The following is a 16867-nucleotide window of genomic DNA, read 5'->3' as shown; positions in this document are numbered from 1 at the left end:
CACTGGACCAGGTGGACTTAACAGATATATTTGGAACATTTCCTCTTAAAGCAGGATACACATTCTTCTCCAGTGCACATGGAACGTTCTCCAGAATAGACCATAGACTTGGACACAAATAGCCCTAAGTAAGTACAAAAAGATAGAGATCAGGGGCGCCTGGGTGCCTCAGCCAGTTAAGTGTCCGACTTTGGCTCAGGTCATGATCTCACAGTCCGTGAGTTCGAGCCCTGCATCGGGTTCTGTGCTGACAGCTCAGAGCCTGGAGCCTGCTTCAGATTCTGTGTCTCCCTCTCTCTCTGACCCTCCCCCATTAATGTGCTGTCTCTCTCTGTCTCAAAAATAAATAAACATTAAAAAAAAAAGATAGAGATCATACCGTGCATATTTTCAGACCACAACGCTATGAAACTCGGAGTCAACCACAAGACAAAATTTGGAAAGGTAACAAATACTTGGAGACTGAAGAACGTCCTACTAAAGAATGAATGGGCTAACCAAGAAATTAAAGAGGAAATTAAAAAGTATATGGAAGTCCATGAAAATGATAATACCACAACCCAAAACCTCCAGATGCAGCAAAGGCGGTCATAAGAGGAAAGTATATAGCAATCCAGGCCTTCCTAAAGAAGGAAGAAAGATCTCAGATACACAACCTAACCTTACACCTTAAGGATCTGGAAAAAGAACAGCAAATAAAACCCAAAACCAGCAGAAGACAGGAAATAATAAAGATTAGAGCAGAAATTAATGCTATCAAAACCAAAAAAAAAAAAAAAAAAAACAGTAGAACAGATCAATGAAACCAAAAGCTGGTTCTCTGAAAGAATTAACAAAATTGATAAACCACTAGCCAGTTGGATCAAAAAGAAAAAGGAAAGGACCCAAATAAATGCAATCAAGAATGAAAGAGGAGAGATCACAACCACACAGCAGAAATAAAAACAATAATAAGAGAATATTATGAGCAATTATATGCCAATAAAATGGGCAATCTGGAAGAAATGGACAAATTCCTAGAAACATATACACTACCAAAACTGAAACAGGAATAGAAAATTTGAACAGACCCATAACCAGTAAGGAAATCAAATTAGTAATCAAAAATCTGCCAAAAACCAATATATACATTGTCCAGGGCCAGATGGCTTTCCAGGGGGGAATTCTACCAAACATTGAAGGGACAGTTAACACCTACTCTCTTAAAGCTGTTCCAAAAAATAGAAATGGAAGGAAAACTTCCAAACTCTTTCTATGAAGCCAGCATTACCTTGATTCCAAAACCAGACAGAGATGCCACTAAAAAGGAGAACTATAGACCTATTTCCCTGATGAGCATGGATGCAAAAATCCTCAACAAGATATTAGCCAACCGGCTCCAACAATACATTAAAAAAATTATTCACCACGACCAAGTGAGATTTATACCTGGGATGCAGGGCTCGTTCAATATTCAGAAAACAATTATCATGATTCATCACATCAATAAAAGAAAGGACAAGAACTATATAATCCTCTCAATAGATGCAGCGAAAGCATTTGACAAAATACAGCACCCTTTCTTGATAAAAACCCTCAAGAAATAGGAAGCATACCTCGAGATCATAAAAGCCATATATGAATGACCCAACACTAATATCATCCTCAAGGGGGAAAAACTGAGAGCTTTCCCCCTAAGGTCAGGAACAAGACAGGGTTGTCCACTCTCACCACTGTTATTCAACATAGTATTGGAAGTCTTAGCCTCTGCAATCAGACAACACAAAGAAATAAAAGGCATCCGAATCGGCCAGGAGGAGGTCAAACCTTCACTCTTCACAGATGACGTGATACTCTATATGGAAAACCCAAAAGATTCCACCAAAAAACTGCTAGAATTGATTCATGAATTAAGCAAAGTTGCAGGATATAAAATCAATGCACAGAAATCGGTTACATTCCTATACACCAACAGTGAAGCGACAGAAAGAAAAATCAAGGGATCAATCCTATTTACAGTTACACACAAAAAAACATAAAATACCTAGGAGTAAATCTAACCAAAGAGGTGAAAAATCTTTACGCTGAAAACTATAGAAAGCTTATGAAGGAAATTGAAGGAGACACAAAAAAATAAAAATATTCCATGTTCCTGGATAGGAAGAACAAATGTTGTTAAAATTTCGGGTCAATATTACCCAAAGCAATCTACATATTCAATGCAATCCCTATCAAAATAACACCAGCATTCTTCACATAGCTAGAACAAATAATCCTAAAATTTGTATGGAACCAGAAAAGACCCCGAATAGCCAAAGCAATCTTGAAAAAGAAAACCAAAGCAGGAGGCATCACAATCCCAGACTTGAAGCTATTCTCAAAGCTGTGATCATCAAGACAGTATGGTGCTGGCATAAGAACAGACACTCAGATCAATGGAACAGAATAGAGAACCCAGAAATGGACCCACAAACGTATGGCCAACTAATCTTTGACAGAGCAGGAAAGAATATCCAATGGAATAAAGACAGTCTCTTCAGCAAGTGGTGCTGGGGAAACTGGACAGCGACATGCAGAAGAATGAACCTGGGCCACTTTCTTATACCACACACAAAAATAAACTCAAAATGGATGAAAGACCTCAATGTAAGACAGGAAGCCATCAAAATCCTCGAGGAGAAAGCAGGTAAAAACCTCTTTGACCTTGGCCACAGCAACTTCTTACTCAACACGTCTCTGGAGGCAAAGGAAACAAAAGAAAAAATGAATTATTGGGACCTCATCAAAATAAAAATTTGCACAGGGAAGGTAGCAATCAGCAAAACTAAAAGGCAAATGATGGAATGGGAGAAGATATTTGCAAATGACATATCAGAAAAAGAGTTAGTATCAAAATCTATAAAGAACTTATCAAACTCAACACCCAAAAAACAAAGAATCCAGTGAAGAAAGGGCAAAATAATGAATAGACACTTCTGCAAAGAAGACAACTGACACATTAAAAATGCTCAACATCACTCATCATCAGGGAAATATAAATGAAAACTACCATGAGATACCACCTTATACCTGTCAGAATGGCTAACATTAACAACTCAGGCAACAACAGATGTTGGCCAGGATGCAGAGAAAGAGGATCTCTTTTGCACTGTTGGTGGGAGTGAAAGCTGGTGCAGTCACTCTGGAAAACAGTATGGAGGTTCCTCAAAAAGGTAAAATTAGAACTACCTATGACCCAGCAATTGCACTACTAGGCATTTATCCAAGGGACACAGGTGTGCTGTTTCGAAGGGACATATGCACCCCCATGCTTACAGAAGCACTATCAACAATAGCTAAAGTATGGAAAGAGCCCAAATGTCCATCAATGGATGAATGGATAAGGAAGATGTGGTATACACACACACACACACACACACACACACACACACACACACACACACACACACTGAAGTATTACTTGGCAATCAAAAGGAATGAAATCTTGCTATTTGCAACTACATGGATGGGACTGGAGGGTATTATTCTAAGTTAAATTAGTCAGAGAAAGAGAAAAATCATATGACTTCACTCATATGAGGACTGTAAGAGACAAAACAGATGCACATAAGGGAAGGGAAACAAAAATAATATAAAAACAGGGAGGGCGACAAAACATAAGAGACTCATAAATATGGAGAACAAACTTAGGGTTACTGGAGGGGTTGTGGGAGAGGGGATGGGCTAAATGGGTAAGGGGCACTAAGGAATCTACTCCTAAAATCATTGTTGCACTATATGCTAACTAATTTGGATGTAAATTTGAAAAAATGAAAAAATAAAATTAAAAAAAAATAATTCAAGCTTGGGAGGTGCAGAGAGAGATGGACATAGAATCCAAAGCAGGCTCCAGGCTCTGAGCTGTCAGCACAGAGGCCAATGTCAGGTTCGAACTCACAGACCCCTGAGATCATGACCTGAGCCAAAGTTGGTCGCTTAACTGACTGAGCCACGCAGGGGACCCTCAAGAGCTATTTAAATGATAGAATCTTACTATTAAAAATAATTAGAAAAGACAAGGAATTGGTATAGGAGAAGTTTCTACTGATTAGAGAAAGTAGAGGAAGTAGAAAACTATCATGGGAAGGAGAGGAACAATTTGAATGTGAGAATGGATCTAATATTTTTGTCACTTCACTCTCTGTTGAAAGAGGATTAATATTCTTGAGACTCCAATAAATTGCTAGATGTGTTGAAACCATCAGAGAACATCTAGACACTGCATTTCCCTATGTTCAACATTGATAGAGCTTCAAATTTAAAAACTGTGTCATGAGAAGATGAAAATATGATATTCATGACATGCAAAAATACTCTTTTGATGACTTCGGAAAAGAATAAAAAGAGATAGGGGGGTTGCTGAAGGGACTTGTCTTGGCTGTGGGATGTAAAGGCACCACAGAATTCAAGTATCTCAGGATGAAAGGCTAATGACAGGAAACATAATCTCTGCCCTACTGAGGCCAGCACAATGCTCTGAATGATAGGTGGGATAAAACACAGGTGCGCAAACACAGGGACACGGAATCAGGCCACAGCAATCTCTTTTCCATGAGAATGTCAAGACCCAGAGGACAGCAACCAGAGTCTCTTAAAGGTACACAACCTACTGTGCTCATAGGATCACTTTGGCAAGAAGACAGCAAGAGAACACTTAGAACAGAAACAAACAAAAAAGCCCTGTTAAGGAGTTTGGATTTTGAACTTACTGAGAATTTACTTCAAAGTGACTAGTGTGTGTCAGTGGTATAGGTGAGCATAGCTGCCTTCCAAAGTGACTGAACTGGCCAGAAGTTGTCTCTTTTACACCAAAAGAACCAGAGTTTACATTGCACTTGTGAGATCATTTATTCTTCCCTTGCGATTGAATAAAAATGGGGTTTTCAGAACAAAGTTAATTATTTTTTTCTTTCATCTGACATTTAGTGACAATTATTAAATATTCAAATGTTCCCACCAAACCACAAAACATGACAGTTGTTGTTAAGCCCAATATATGCAGACAATAAGTGTCTTACTGGCAGTAAGTGTCAATAAAGATTTCAAAAGAAAGTTCTCTATGGGATTTTACCTTGAAGGTGGGATTTTGGAGGTAGAAATGAATATGCATATGCTAAATATAGTGAGTTTGCCCAAGACAAAGTCGATGGTTTGTGCAAAGCTAAGAGACAAAGCATTGAATATTCAGCATGCCAGAGTGCAAATCTGTGAATGCCAACTTGAGAATTTAAGATTTCCTGTAATTATAAAGTGACAATATTCATATAAGGTTATGGGCAAGGAGTGATGTTTCAAGTCTATTTAATATATTATTTGAAAAGTCTTTACTATTTTTTACTTCCAAATTTTATACCCGAAAAGTAATTTAAACACTTCAGGAAAACTCATCCTTTATGAATAAAAGTGAGTATATCTCTCATTTTATCCATTTTCATAAAGTATTCATTTTATTTTAAAGAGATCAGATTTCCCTTTGACCTTATGAAGATGAGATCTGAGAGGTTTAGAGGAAGTTATAATTTCTTAAATTGATTTAAAATACGTTGATTTAAAATAAATAACAGACAAACATATATACTAAGATCAGTCTTTTATATTACATATACATATATATATATACACACATATATATAATACATATATGTGCAAATGCTATAGAATATATATACACACACACACACACACACACACACACACACACACACACACGATATGTGTGTGTGTATGTTTCTAGAACATCATATATGGGAGGGAAACCAGACAGTTATAGTGAAGTTGTCCTTCCTTCTCTGAGGAGATTGTAAGATTTAGGTGCCAAGGAGGGACAGGGCAGTAAATTGTTTATGGGTCAACACATAAAAATTTGACAACCAAAGTCACCTGAAGAGGAAGGATCTCTCACGGAGCATTAATACTCTGTTGTTATCTATTTGAATATATAGACGACCAGCAAAACATTATATAATCATGAGAGAGTTTGGCTCACCCATGAAAGCATGGAAAATGTGAATCATTGAAAGAAATGTGACTGGTGTCATACTAACACCACAAAATATCCATCTGAGCATTAGAACGTTGAGTTATTACATGTCGTAGTGACATACCCACTTTAGAAAGAAGACAATTAAACAAACTGTAGCTAATTGACTTTGAGTATTTCTCATCCCATTGGTGAGGGCATTTTTATATAATATAGCCTCATAACAGCTCCCTGTACAGACAAATCTGGGTGCTATCTCTTATGCACTTCCTCTCTAAACCTGAGAAAACTGCTCTCTTAGTCCCTCTGTTTGATTCATCTGTGGAATGGGAATATTGACAATAATATATCTCCTGAACTTGCATTAGCATCTGTAGACTGATTACCCTGATACAGCAGTTCAAAAGCATCCAAAGAGATAGTTGCTATTATTATTATTATTATTATTTTAAAATATGTGATAAGCAAGCTAACTTGAGTAATAAAAGGAATAAAATTCATTATTGTTTAAAAATAAATAAACTGGCATCCAGGTTTCTATTTCACTCTTGGATCCAACTTCATCAGACAACATTTGAGTTCCACATACTATGTTCACAGACTATACACTTAGTTTAAAAAATAATGACACTGTGATTTAAAAAGAATCAGGAAAACATAGGAGTACACAATTATCTGTTATAGAAAAATAAGAATTTCAACTCACTCCTGAATTCTCCAAGTTTTTAATATTAGGAATTCTACCACAGTCAAAGATTTTACTTTACTAGTAAGTAAATTAGTACTAAGTAATTAAGTATTAGTAAGTACTTACTTTACTAGTAAGTAAAAATCTTTCATCTGAATGAATACATTATTTTACTTTTAGGAGATAACTATGAATTTTTAAGGATTAACCACTTTTAAAAAGCTTTTTTTTTTTTTTTTATGTGCACTTATTTTTGAGAGAGAGACAGAGTGTAAGCAGAGGAGGAGCAAGAGAGAGGGAGACACAGAGTCCAAACCAGGCTCCAGGCATTGGGCTGCAGCACAGAGCCTGAGGCAGGGATCAAAGTTATGAAATGAGAGATCATGACCTGAGCCTCAACCAACCAAGCCATGCAGCTGCCCCAAGGATCAACCACTTTTGAATGAGAACCAGTTGGTTCTGTATGAAACCACAAATAGACTCTAACTCTGACTTGCACATTCCACGCTGAGAATGTACTATGGCTATGAAGCAATTGATTACAGGAAAGCTGATGAGCATAAAGATTTTTTTGTTTGTTTGTTTGTTTAGAAATTTTGTCTATTTGATCTTTCTCCTGGTGCATATATATATATGTTTTATTTATTTATTTATTTATTTATTTATTTATTTATTTATTTATTTATGTTTGAGAAAGAGAGAGTGTGAATAGGGAGAAGCAGAGAGAGAGAGAATCCCAAGCAGATTCTGCAATGTCTGCACAGAGCCCGACATGGAGCTGGATCTCAAGAATTGTGAGATCATGACCTGAATCAAAATCAAGTGTCAGATGCTTAACCAAATGAGCCACCTAGGGTACCCCCACCATAATTCTTATTTTGTTGAAAGAACAACTCTTATGTTCTCATTCTGAAGCTGATAGAAAAAAATTCCAAAATTTGAGTTTGATTTCAGAAATTATTTTCTGAACATATGAACATAATCCCAACTCATAGTCTCATTAGCACTGTAATTTGTCATGTCCAGAAAATTCTGCTGTAGTTGGCCATGCAAACCCAGTGAGAATAATCACAATTTACACACGACAATGGCTACTGGGAAGTCATACATGAGTTAGTAAGAGTAATAGATTATTCAAATCCCCACCACCACAATGACAGAGTATGAAAAAAAATCAGTAAAACATACAAAAAATAAAAAAAAAAACGCTGTAGCAACAGTGAAATAAATATACTTTAAAGCAGTGTACAATTTCATAAATACTCCAATGTGATTTACATGATCTCAGACCTCAAGAGATTTTATGTTATTTTTTTAATTTAATAGAATAAGAATGTATTTGATCACATTTTTCATGTCCCTCAGGACAATATATTTTTGTTAATTTAACTCTATAATTGTCATCTTTGCAAAAAAAACACAGTTCTATATTAGAAAACTAGATATACATTATGAACATAGATAATTTTTATTTGAATATCCATTTGGTGATTCAAACAGCATTTCCACCTTCTGATGGAGGTTTTTAATTGCTTTATATTGGCTTGCTCACATGTTAACAATACAGGTCATGCCTTTTAATTAGGTCTATGATTTCTATATGAAGTACATCCAGAAACTGGAAGATTCTGAAAACACTATAGACAAATGAAAGCACACCAAGTGGGGGACATTTGGTCCTGTTGGGAATGGTATTTCTGGCCACCAATTGTCTCCTTGTGGCTTTCAGTAAGATATGATGTTTGAAAGATGATTTTAAAATGGACAGTTTGTCTATACTTGCTATTTAGTACCAAACTTTTTTTTTTCTTTTTTCCTTTTTACCCACAAGCATTCACTGTCATCTTTCTTTGAAGAAATTACTGTGCCCATGTTGTGTTGCCCTATGGAGACCAGTGAAGGAGGGGTGGGGAGCGAGAATGTGCACAGGCCAAAGATCTAATTTTTTTATCTCACTACCAAGAAAAGGGGATGAGCTCCTGATCTAAGCCTGCTTAATCACATATTCCCTTCCTGGAATTAAATCTTGAAACAGAAGCATGTAAAGATGAAAAAAAAATTAGGGTCCCTTATATTCAGCTATACTACCATAGCCAGACAAATTTTTTTATAGAAACCATTTTGTAATTTCTGCTTCCTAGGTTTCTGGAGTTGATTTTGCTTAAATTTTTCTCCAGCCTTTATGTTGATTCTGTGAGGTTCCAATATCCTTCTCATAAAGTCATTTTGAAGAAGTTTCCCTCCCCCCCAAAAGCTTGTTTCTGTAGCTAGCGTATTAAGACAATGATAGAGAATTTTTGCTGCCCCAGAATTGGCAACCAACACAAACAACTGAAAATAGTGTCCACAAGAACCCACATTATAAAGAGACCTGCCAACATTTGGCATTATACATTTTCCTCTGGGTTTAAGGAAAAACGAACTATCATTCTATAATTAACCAAAATTCACTGCTTATGCCTTATGGATGTTTTTAAGAGTAGAGGAGAGGAAAGAACAACAAAAGTTGACAGTGTCTTTGACCTGTGCCCAGATCAAAGTTCATGGCAAAAAGATCTTTTCTTCATTGTTGGTAGTGTCCAACTTCACAAAGTGACATAAAAGGGTACTCAAAAAGGATCATTCATGGATATTGGGGATTTACTTTCAATGCCCAACATGAGGAAGCAAAAAAGGTTAAGATTAAGAGGAAACTAAGAGTATAACATCAACACTCACCTGGAGATGACAAGAAGTGTGTGGTTTTGGTAAGGATAGCAATAGAGGCAACTACTGTTCTTGGAATGGGTCATATATGATGCTAGGAACCAGGGCAGGCCCAAATGCTACTTTAAAGAAGAAAAGCAAACTCATCATCTATGCTGAGACCATGACATTAGAATAGATCTGAGAAGGACCACAGCAATTGTTCTGCAGCCCATCACTAGCATGTGATGAATTGCATAAGGTGTCTTCTGTTTTCCCTATTCTTTCTTCCCCAAACAAGGAAAATCTAGTCCAAAGGAGGGGAGACATTGCCTCAGACCCAGGCCCTATACACACCTACAAACCAAGGTGGTAGGCATGAAATGAAAAATAAAGTGAACTCACTATTTAAAATCCTCAAAGCTTGGGGCACTTAAGTCATTAGAGCATGTGACTCTTGTTGATCAAAGGGTCATGGATTTGAGCCCCACGTTGGGTGCAGAGTTTACTTAGAAAAATAAATGGAGAGTTTACTTAGAAAAAAATAAATAAGATGTACAATCCCCCAGGGCAGCTGGGTGGCTTAGTTGGTTGAACATCTAACTCTTAATTTCTGCTCAAGTCATGATCCCAGGGTTCTGGGATTAAGCCCTGCATCAGGCTCTGCCTTGAGCATGGAGCCTGCTTAATATTTTTTCTCTCTCTCTCTCCCTCTGCCCCTCTCCCCTGTTCATGTGCTCTCTCTCTCTCCCTCTCTCTCTCTCTCTAAAAAGAAAAAAAAAAGTAAAATCGCCAAAGCCCTATAGCAATAGAGAAGAGTGAGAAAGACAAATTTCAATTTTCTATGAGATTGGAGTTTTGGATTTTAATGCAATAAAGATAAAAATATAGTCTCTGCCTGGAATATTTTTAAGGAGTAAAAGAATTCAACAAAACATAGTTGAGCGGTAACAATTGTTTAGAAAATTATACACCACTTTAATAGAATCCCAACTGATATGCTCTTTGACAGTCATTCAGGCCACAAGAATGATATTTCTTAAAAAAAAATTATCATTTGTTTCTGTTGCCTATAGGACAAGCACAATGTTCTTTAAAATCTTTCTTAGCCTGACCTGTCTACACTTACAATACTTATCCTAAGATCCATTGTGCAACTTTTTATTACCCAGACATACTAACTTTAATGATGCTTTGCCTTACACATACCCCTCTTTGGACATAATAGATATAAATTGTAAATCTAAAAAAAAAAAAGATTCTGCCTTGGTTAAATTGAAATATTCTGTAGGTTATATTGGTTTTTGAAGTCTTAAAAAGAATTTGGTTATAATTTTAAGAGTTTTATTTATATTCTAAAATAGGCATAGATCATTATCTAAGAGGACCAAAAAAACCCTAAAATACTAAATTTGTTCACAAGATTCTCAACATCATAACCTTATTTTTCTTTCCACTGTCTTTCCTGACACTGTGAGCTGTTATCTGTTGAAATTACACACAAAAAATGTTTACTTCAAAGTTAAGTATATCAACCAGTGATTTCTGGTTTCAAATCATTTCCTAGTAAACTTAACTATTGTGACCTTTAAAAAATATATTTAATATATTTAATATCATGTTAACCCATAGAGACTGTGATCTACAGATTTTTATTGTTAAATCTTGTTAAATCTTGAAGCATCATTCCAAACTAGAGATTTAATAAATACTAGACAGAAATTTGTGAATGTTTTTGTTCTGTTTACTGGATTATAAGCAGTAAATAGCCTTCATAGCAAATATTCATGGCAAATATTGAGCAGGGAAATATTGCTATTTCTAACCTTTCAAAACATGGAAATGGAAAGACACAAATGCCAAAGTAAAATGAAGATTTTTATTAAATTGAACTGGTGAAAAGGAAGAATTGATTTGTATTTAATGCTACCTAATAAGGAAATTAACTTCTGGGTTTGATCTTTGTTTCTAAAGTATGTTTACCTGCAGTTAAATTCTAGCTAACTAGTATATCACCGGAGTTAATTATCCACCAATCATTTAAGAGGATTAACAAGCCAGGGACATATAAATTTATTTCCATAATCAAGCTGAAGTGAAGGTAAATGGTGAAGGAAAATAAAATATCTAGGACATGTGGATCAGGAATAATAGGAATATTAGCAACTGTGTACACACAGAGGAAACAAAAAAGATTCTCAAGAGGATATATGTGTGTGTGTGTGTGTGTGTGTGTGTGTGTGTGTGTGTATACACACCCTGCCAATGGGAGAATTGGAACTCAGGCTTTGCTCCCTTCTCTGAATCTCTGCCCTTTAGTCTGTATAGGGATATAGCACATCTGCACATCTCCTTCCTGCCCAAACATATGATGTATGGTACTGTGGAAAGATATTTGGTCTTTATCCCCAGTTCCTACCACACAATTCCTAAAACCTTTGAACTTTTTTGAGTGATTGGATGAAAAGAGAGTTTTTGTTCTAATGAGGCAGGTCTCTGATAGGTGGGGCCCCTAGACAGCTTCAGGATGGGGGCTGCTCTCAAGAAAGAGGAAGGCACGATCCAAGAGTTGGACTTTCAGCCCTTCCCCTGACCTCCAGAGAGAGGAGAGAAATTAGGGACTGGAAGTTTCGTTAATCACCAGCCACCACTGATTCAATCAAGCATGGTTATGTAATGAAACCTCCTTTAAAAAAATAGTAACAACAGGGTTCAGAGACCTTCTGAGTGGTGAGCACATCGAGATGCTGGAAGAGTGGCACAGAAGCTCCCTGCATCCCCTGCATACCTTGTCCTGCATACCATCTCTTCCATATGACTATGCCTGACTTGTATCCTTCATAATAAACCAGTAAATGTGTGTTTCACTGTGTTCTATGAGTCTTTCTAACAAATTATGGAACCTAGGGAAGGGGTTACAGGAACTTCAATTTGTAGTCAGCAGTGTGGGTGGCCTGGCTACTTCTATTTATAGCCAGCATCTTGAAGTGAGAGCAGTCTTATGGGACTGAGCCTTTTAACTCATGGGGTCTGACTCTGACTCTGGGCACTTAGTATCAGAATTGAGCTGAATTGAATTGTTGGACACTCAGTATCAGAGAATCAGAGAATTTAAGAATTGATGAATAGGTGGTTAGTGTCAAAAAATACCCCAAACTATGAGTTTTATACTAAGGAAAATATTTTACATGTTTCTCGACTTCTCAGTCACAGACAGCAACTGTCCTTGGAATACACAGGAGGCCCACCTCACTACCACCACCTACGTATTTTAGAATATACACGAAGAGGAAGGGGATTTGAATTTTCCGGGTTCGTTTTCTCTTTGGGCCAGTCATTTTATTGGAAGATTTCCATGAGGGAACTAATTTTAATCCTGTCAATAATACCAAGTTGTATTTTATTATATTTCATTATGTGGGGAATTAAACACGAGATCCAGAAAAACTGAGGAAATATATAACCAAGACTAATGGAGTTGTGATTTGGACTTGGATATGTCTATTGACAGTGTAGTAAAAGAACGTGTGTGGTAACATAGTGGAGCATCCCCCTTCTGCCTCAGAAATTGTCCTAAGACACAGAACATTGAAAAACATTCCTTTATCTATAAAACTCATTTACTCGTGGTTGTAAATGTCCTTACCTGTTATACTTCAATTGAAAAGGGGATCTGATTTGATAAACCCAAGGATAGAAAAAAGGTCATTCATTATCCGCTTCAGATAAAGGACAAAAATAGTACAGGGAGACCCTGTACCCCAGTCCCAAGGAAGGTGTGTCAGTTTCAGCTTCAGTGAGGGAGTCTAACTGTAGATTGCAGTACGTGTGTTGTATCAGTCAGATAGGAGAGCTACCTGCATGAATTTACACTCCTTCATAACATTCCTTCATCACTTAAACATTTTCAGAGAGAGGCATCTTAATTATGACCAAATTAAATTACACTGTAGAGTAGTCAAATGGGTAGGGAGACTCTTGACTTAAATATACTATTTGTCAATTATGGTACTAATGTCTAATGACTACGGCAATCATCTGCCTTGGAAAATAACTGGGAAATTCAAAAAGATTAATAATTCAAGATTTATCTTCATTTTTTTATGCCAGAATCCCTTTCTCTGCTTCTTTGCATATAACTCACTCTTACTACCTGGTCCCTTGATGTATATTTTCTTATAAACAGCACAAGTGACAAAGCTTTAAGGTGAATATCTGTTATTTATTTTATGTATTTCAGGAGAATTATAGCCTATCTGTCTTTTAAAATGCAATGTTGAGGGAACTGCAACATATTTTGTTTCTTGATTTTTTCCTTTCAAGTGCTACTTTTCCATAGTTTTGCCTTTTTCATCTCATTAGTCATTTTGAACATAGTCAATAAAGCAACTCTGGACAAGGAGCATCATGGAAACCCTACACAAGTTCTGGAGAGTTTTCTTCTTTGTATCCCAGTCATCTATCAAATATGGAACCGTCTTGCAATGATGTGCCACCCACCTTAATAGATGCACTAGTGCTGTAAACAAAAATGCCAAATTAAATTGTTTTTTTTTTTACTCTTGTAACCAACTAGTAACTAAGCACTAATATATACTCAATTAAAAATGAATAAAGGCAAACATTACACACACTAAGGATATATTCACTATTTATCCTATCAAAGAATCGTTTATTAAAACAACCTCACATTTATAATATTAAAATTAAAAAAAAAAAAACTAGCAACAATTATAGTACCCATTGCAAAAAGTTGTAATAAAACTGAAGTGTAGATAGAGTACTACTGATATTGTAAAGTTGTGTAAATTTTTCAAAAAGCAACAAAGTACTATATGGCAGTAGTCAGAAAACCATTTCCCCGTGCATTTTATTATACGCTTGTAACTCAACAGAACTCAAAACAGTTAACGCACAGAGATGTTCATAAATGTGTTTAATCTGTTGTTAAAAGGGAAGAAAACTGACTGGAAGCAGTTGCAGTACACATTGTATACTACAGCACCATTACATACTCACTAAATACATAAGTATTATGAAGGCTAAAGGGACTAAAGGTACCATTTTGGAAATATCATGTTTAAAATGTTACAAAATAGGAGTGCCTGGGTGGTTCAGTTGGTTAAGCATCCGACTTCAGCTCAGGTCATGATGTCACAGTTTGTGGGTTTGAGCCCCGCGTCGGGCTCTGTGCTGACAGCTCGGAGCCTGGAGCCTGCTTCGGATTCTGTGTCTCTCTCTCTCTCTGCCCCTCTCCTGCTCGTGCTCTGTCTCTGTCTCTCTCTCTCTCATAAATAAACACTATTTTTTTTTTTTTTTAATGTTACAAAATAGTTCTTGTTGCATCACCGGTGCCTGTGCCACCCGCTTCTCCTGGCCTCTCTTCTCCCAGCCACAGCCTGGGAGACCAGAGTGGGGACTATGTTCTGATGCAAGCTGATGGCCCTCAACTACTGCAACCCTGATGGCTTCAATTGTAGCAATGAAATAAAATTTAGAAAATTTACTGTCTGACTTGAAGACCAGAATATCAGACACTACCAGATTGAAGACAGGTAATTAAAGAAACATCCACAGCAGTGACTGGCTTTTTTTTTTTTTTTTAATGTTTATTCATGTATTTTGAGAGAGGGAGAGAATGTGAGAAAGGGAGCGCACATGCACAGGAACAAGGGAGGGACACAGAGAGAGGGAGGGAGAATCCCAAGCAGGCTCCATGTGGTCAGTACAGAGCCCAATGTGGGTCTGGAACTCACAAACCCTGAGATCATGACCTGAGGTGAAACCAAAAGTCCAATCCTTAACCACTGAGCCACCCAGGAACCCTCAGCCCAAGTTCTTTAAAAAGTACTACAGAGATGTTAACTGTCTTTTCAAGATTCAAGATCAACAGGAAGCCACTGACTGGTTTCTTGGTTTAGCTGTTAGACTTGAACATTGAGATAATGCTGAAAATACAAGGACTTACTACCTGGTAATACAAAACATGCTGACAATGCAGCAAAAAATGCAGAGCCATTGATCGGTTTGGATGTAAATACTCCCAATTTTAAGGCTCCTGTAATGGCTTTGGCTAACCGTCAGATTCACTGTCATGATGATTACCTGGTAATGCTTAAGGCAATTCACATTATGGTCCAGGAGTACCTGAGGCAGGATGCAGCTGCTAAAACAAATGAAACAAAAGAGGATTTGCCTGTTGCTTTAGACAAACATATTCTTGGGTTTGACAGAGGAAATGCAGTTCTTAATGAAGCTGCTCAAAAATCTTGGATTGTTCCATATGGGAGAGATCAGGGAGCTACAGACAAAAATTAATGAAGCCATCGTAGCTGTTCAGGCAATTATTGCTGATCCAAAGACAGAACACAGACTGGGAAAAGTTGGAAGATGAACATTTTAGGATTTCAGCTTCTCACCTACTTAGCATAATTGGGAAGCATGTACGCTCTGGCTTGTGTTTGGAAATCAAATGTCACATTTTCAAAGGAAGAATCCTAGAAAATTGACTATGTTCTGGACATTTACTACCATCACCTTTTCTTTAATAAAGTTCAGGAAAGTGGAAAAAAATATAATGTTACAAAATAGTAAAATATATACATATATACATAAAATAGTATAGCATAGATACATAAAAGGATGTAATTATACAATGATTGCATCTATAGAGGCTTACCATGAAGCAGACACTGTTCTGAGCCCTCTACATAGATTATCACAATAAATCCTTACAACACTTCGTGGATGTCGATAATATTTTGTCCCTGTTTATCACTTGCTAGCTATCATAGCTGTTACTGTCATGATCCGAACTAAGCCAATTTCATTTTCACAAGTGTTGGGTACTTTTTTGTGGACATTTGACTTCTTATGATTATATTTCTTTGTCAACACAGACTCACTACCATATGGTACATTTTAACAAGATTTATATTTCAGCCTAAATTTTGTTGCACATGGAGACATTTATTGGTGAGAAGGTATACACACGTATTCAAATGTATATGCACAGAAGTTACACATCCTCTTTTGGTAAAGCAGGTTAAATCTCAGTGTTCTTTCTTACAGAACATTGAAAAGTCCTTTGAATAGTCCTTTTAGGCAGATGCAACACACTGTAATGGCAAGTTTAGCAAATTTACTGGTCTTATCAGGGAGGAATTATCTCTAAGGTATGGATACACAGAATCAACTTTGAGCTCAAACCTAAGAGCTCCACTCTAGTACACAGGGAGTTATTTGGATATTTTTGGCAAAGGTGCCTACAGAATCTTTATAAACAATCCACATACCTTGTCTACCAGAAATTTCTACACAGAAAGTTATAGAATTTCTAATGTCATTTAGTAATTAAGGAAAAGTCAACTTAAGACCATTTATTCCAAATTGAAGAGTTTTAGTATGCTGCCCTGGAAGATGAATAACTGATTAAAGAGCTTCAAATATTAAGTAATTGCCCCGAAGAACAGATTGGAGCTAACACATACATATAT

General features: G+C 36.6%; 1 pseudogene; it reads left to right on the top strand.

Moving 5' to 3' along the window:
- Positions 1-14792: 14792 nt before the first annotated feature.
- Positions 14793-15933, top strand: LOC112866069 (tRNA-splicing ligase complex subunit RTRAF-like; annotated as a pseudogene).
- Positions 15934-16867: the final 934 nt, after the last annotated feature.

The sequence above is a fragment of the Puma concolor genome, chromosome D1, assembly GCF_028749965.1.
Source record: "Puma concolor isolate L17-30 chromosome D1, mPumCon1.1.hap2, whole genome shotgun sequence".
Classification (NCBI taxonomy): Eukaryota; Metazoa; Chordata; class Mammalia; order Carnivora; family Felidae; genus Puma; species Puma concolor.
Note: the sequence above shows the minus strand (reverse complement) of the source record. Positions and strands in the feature narration are given on the sequence as shown.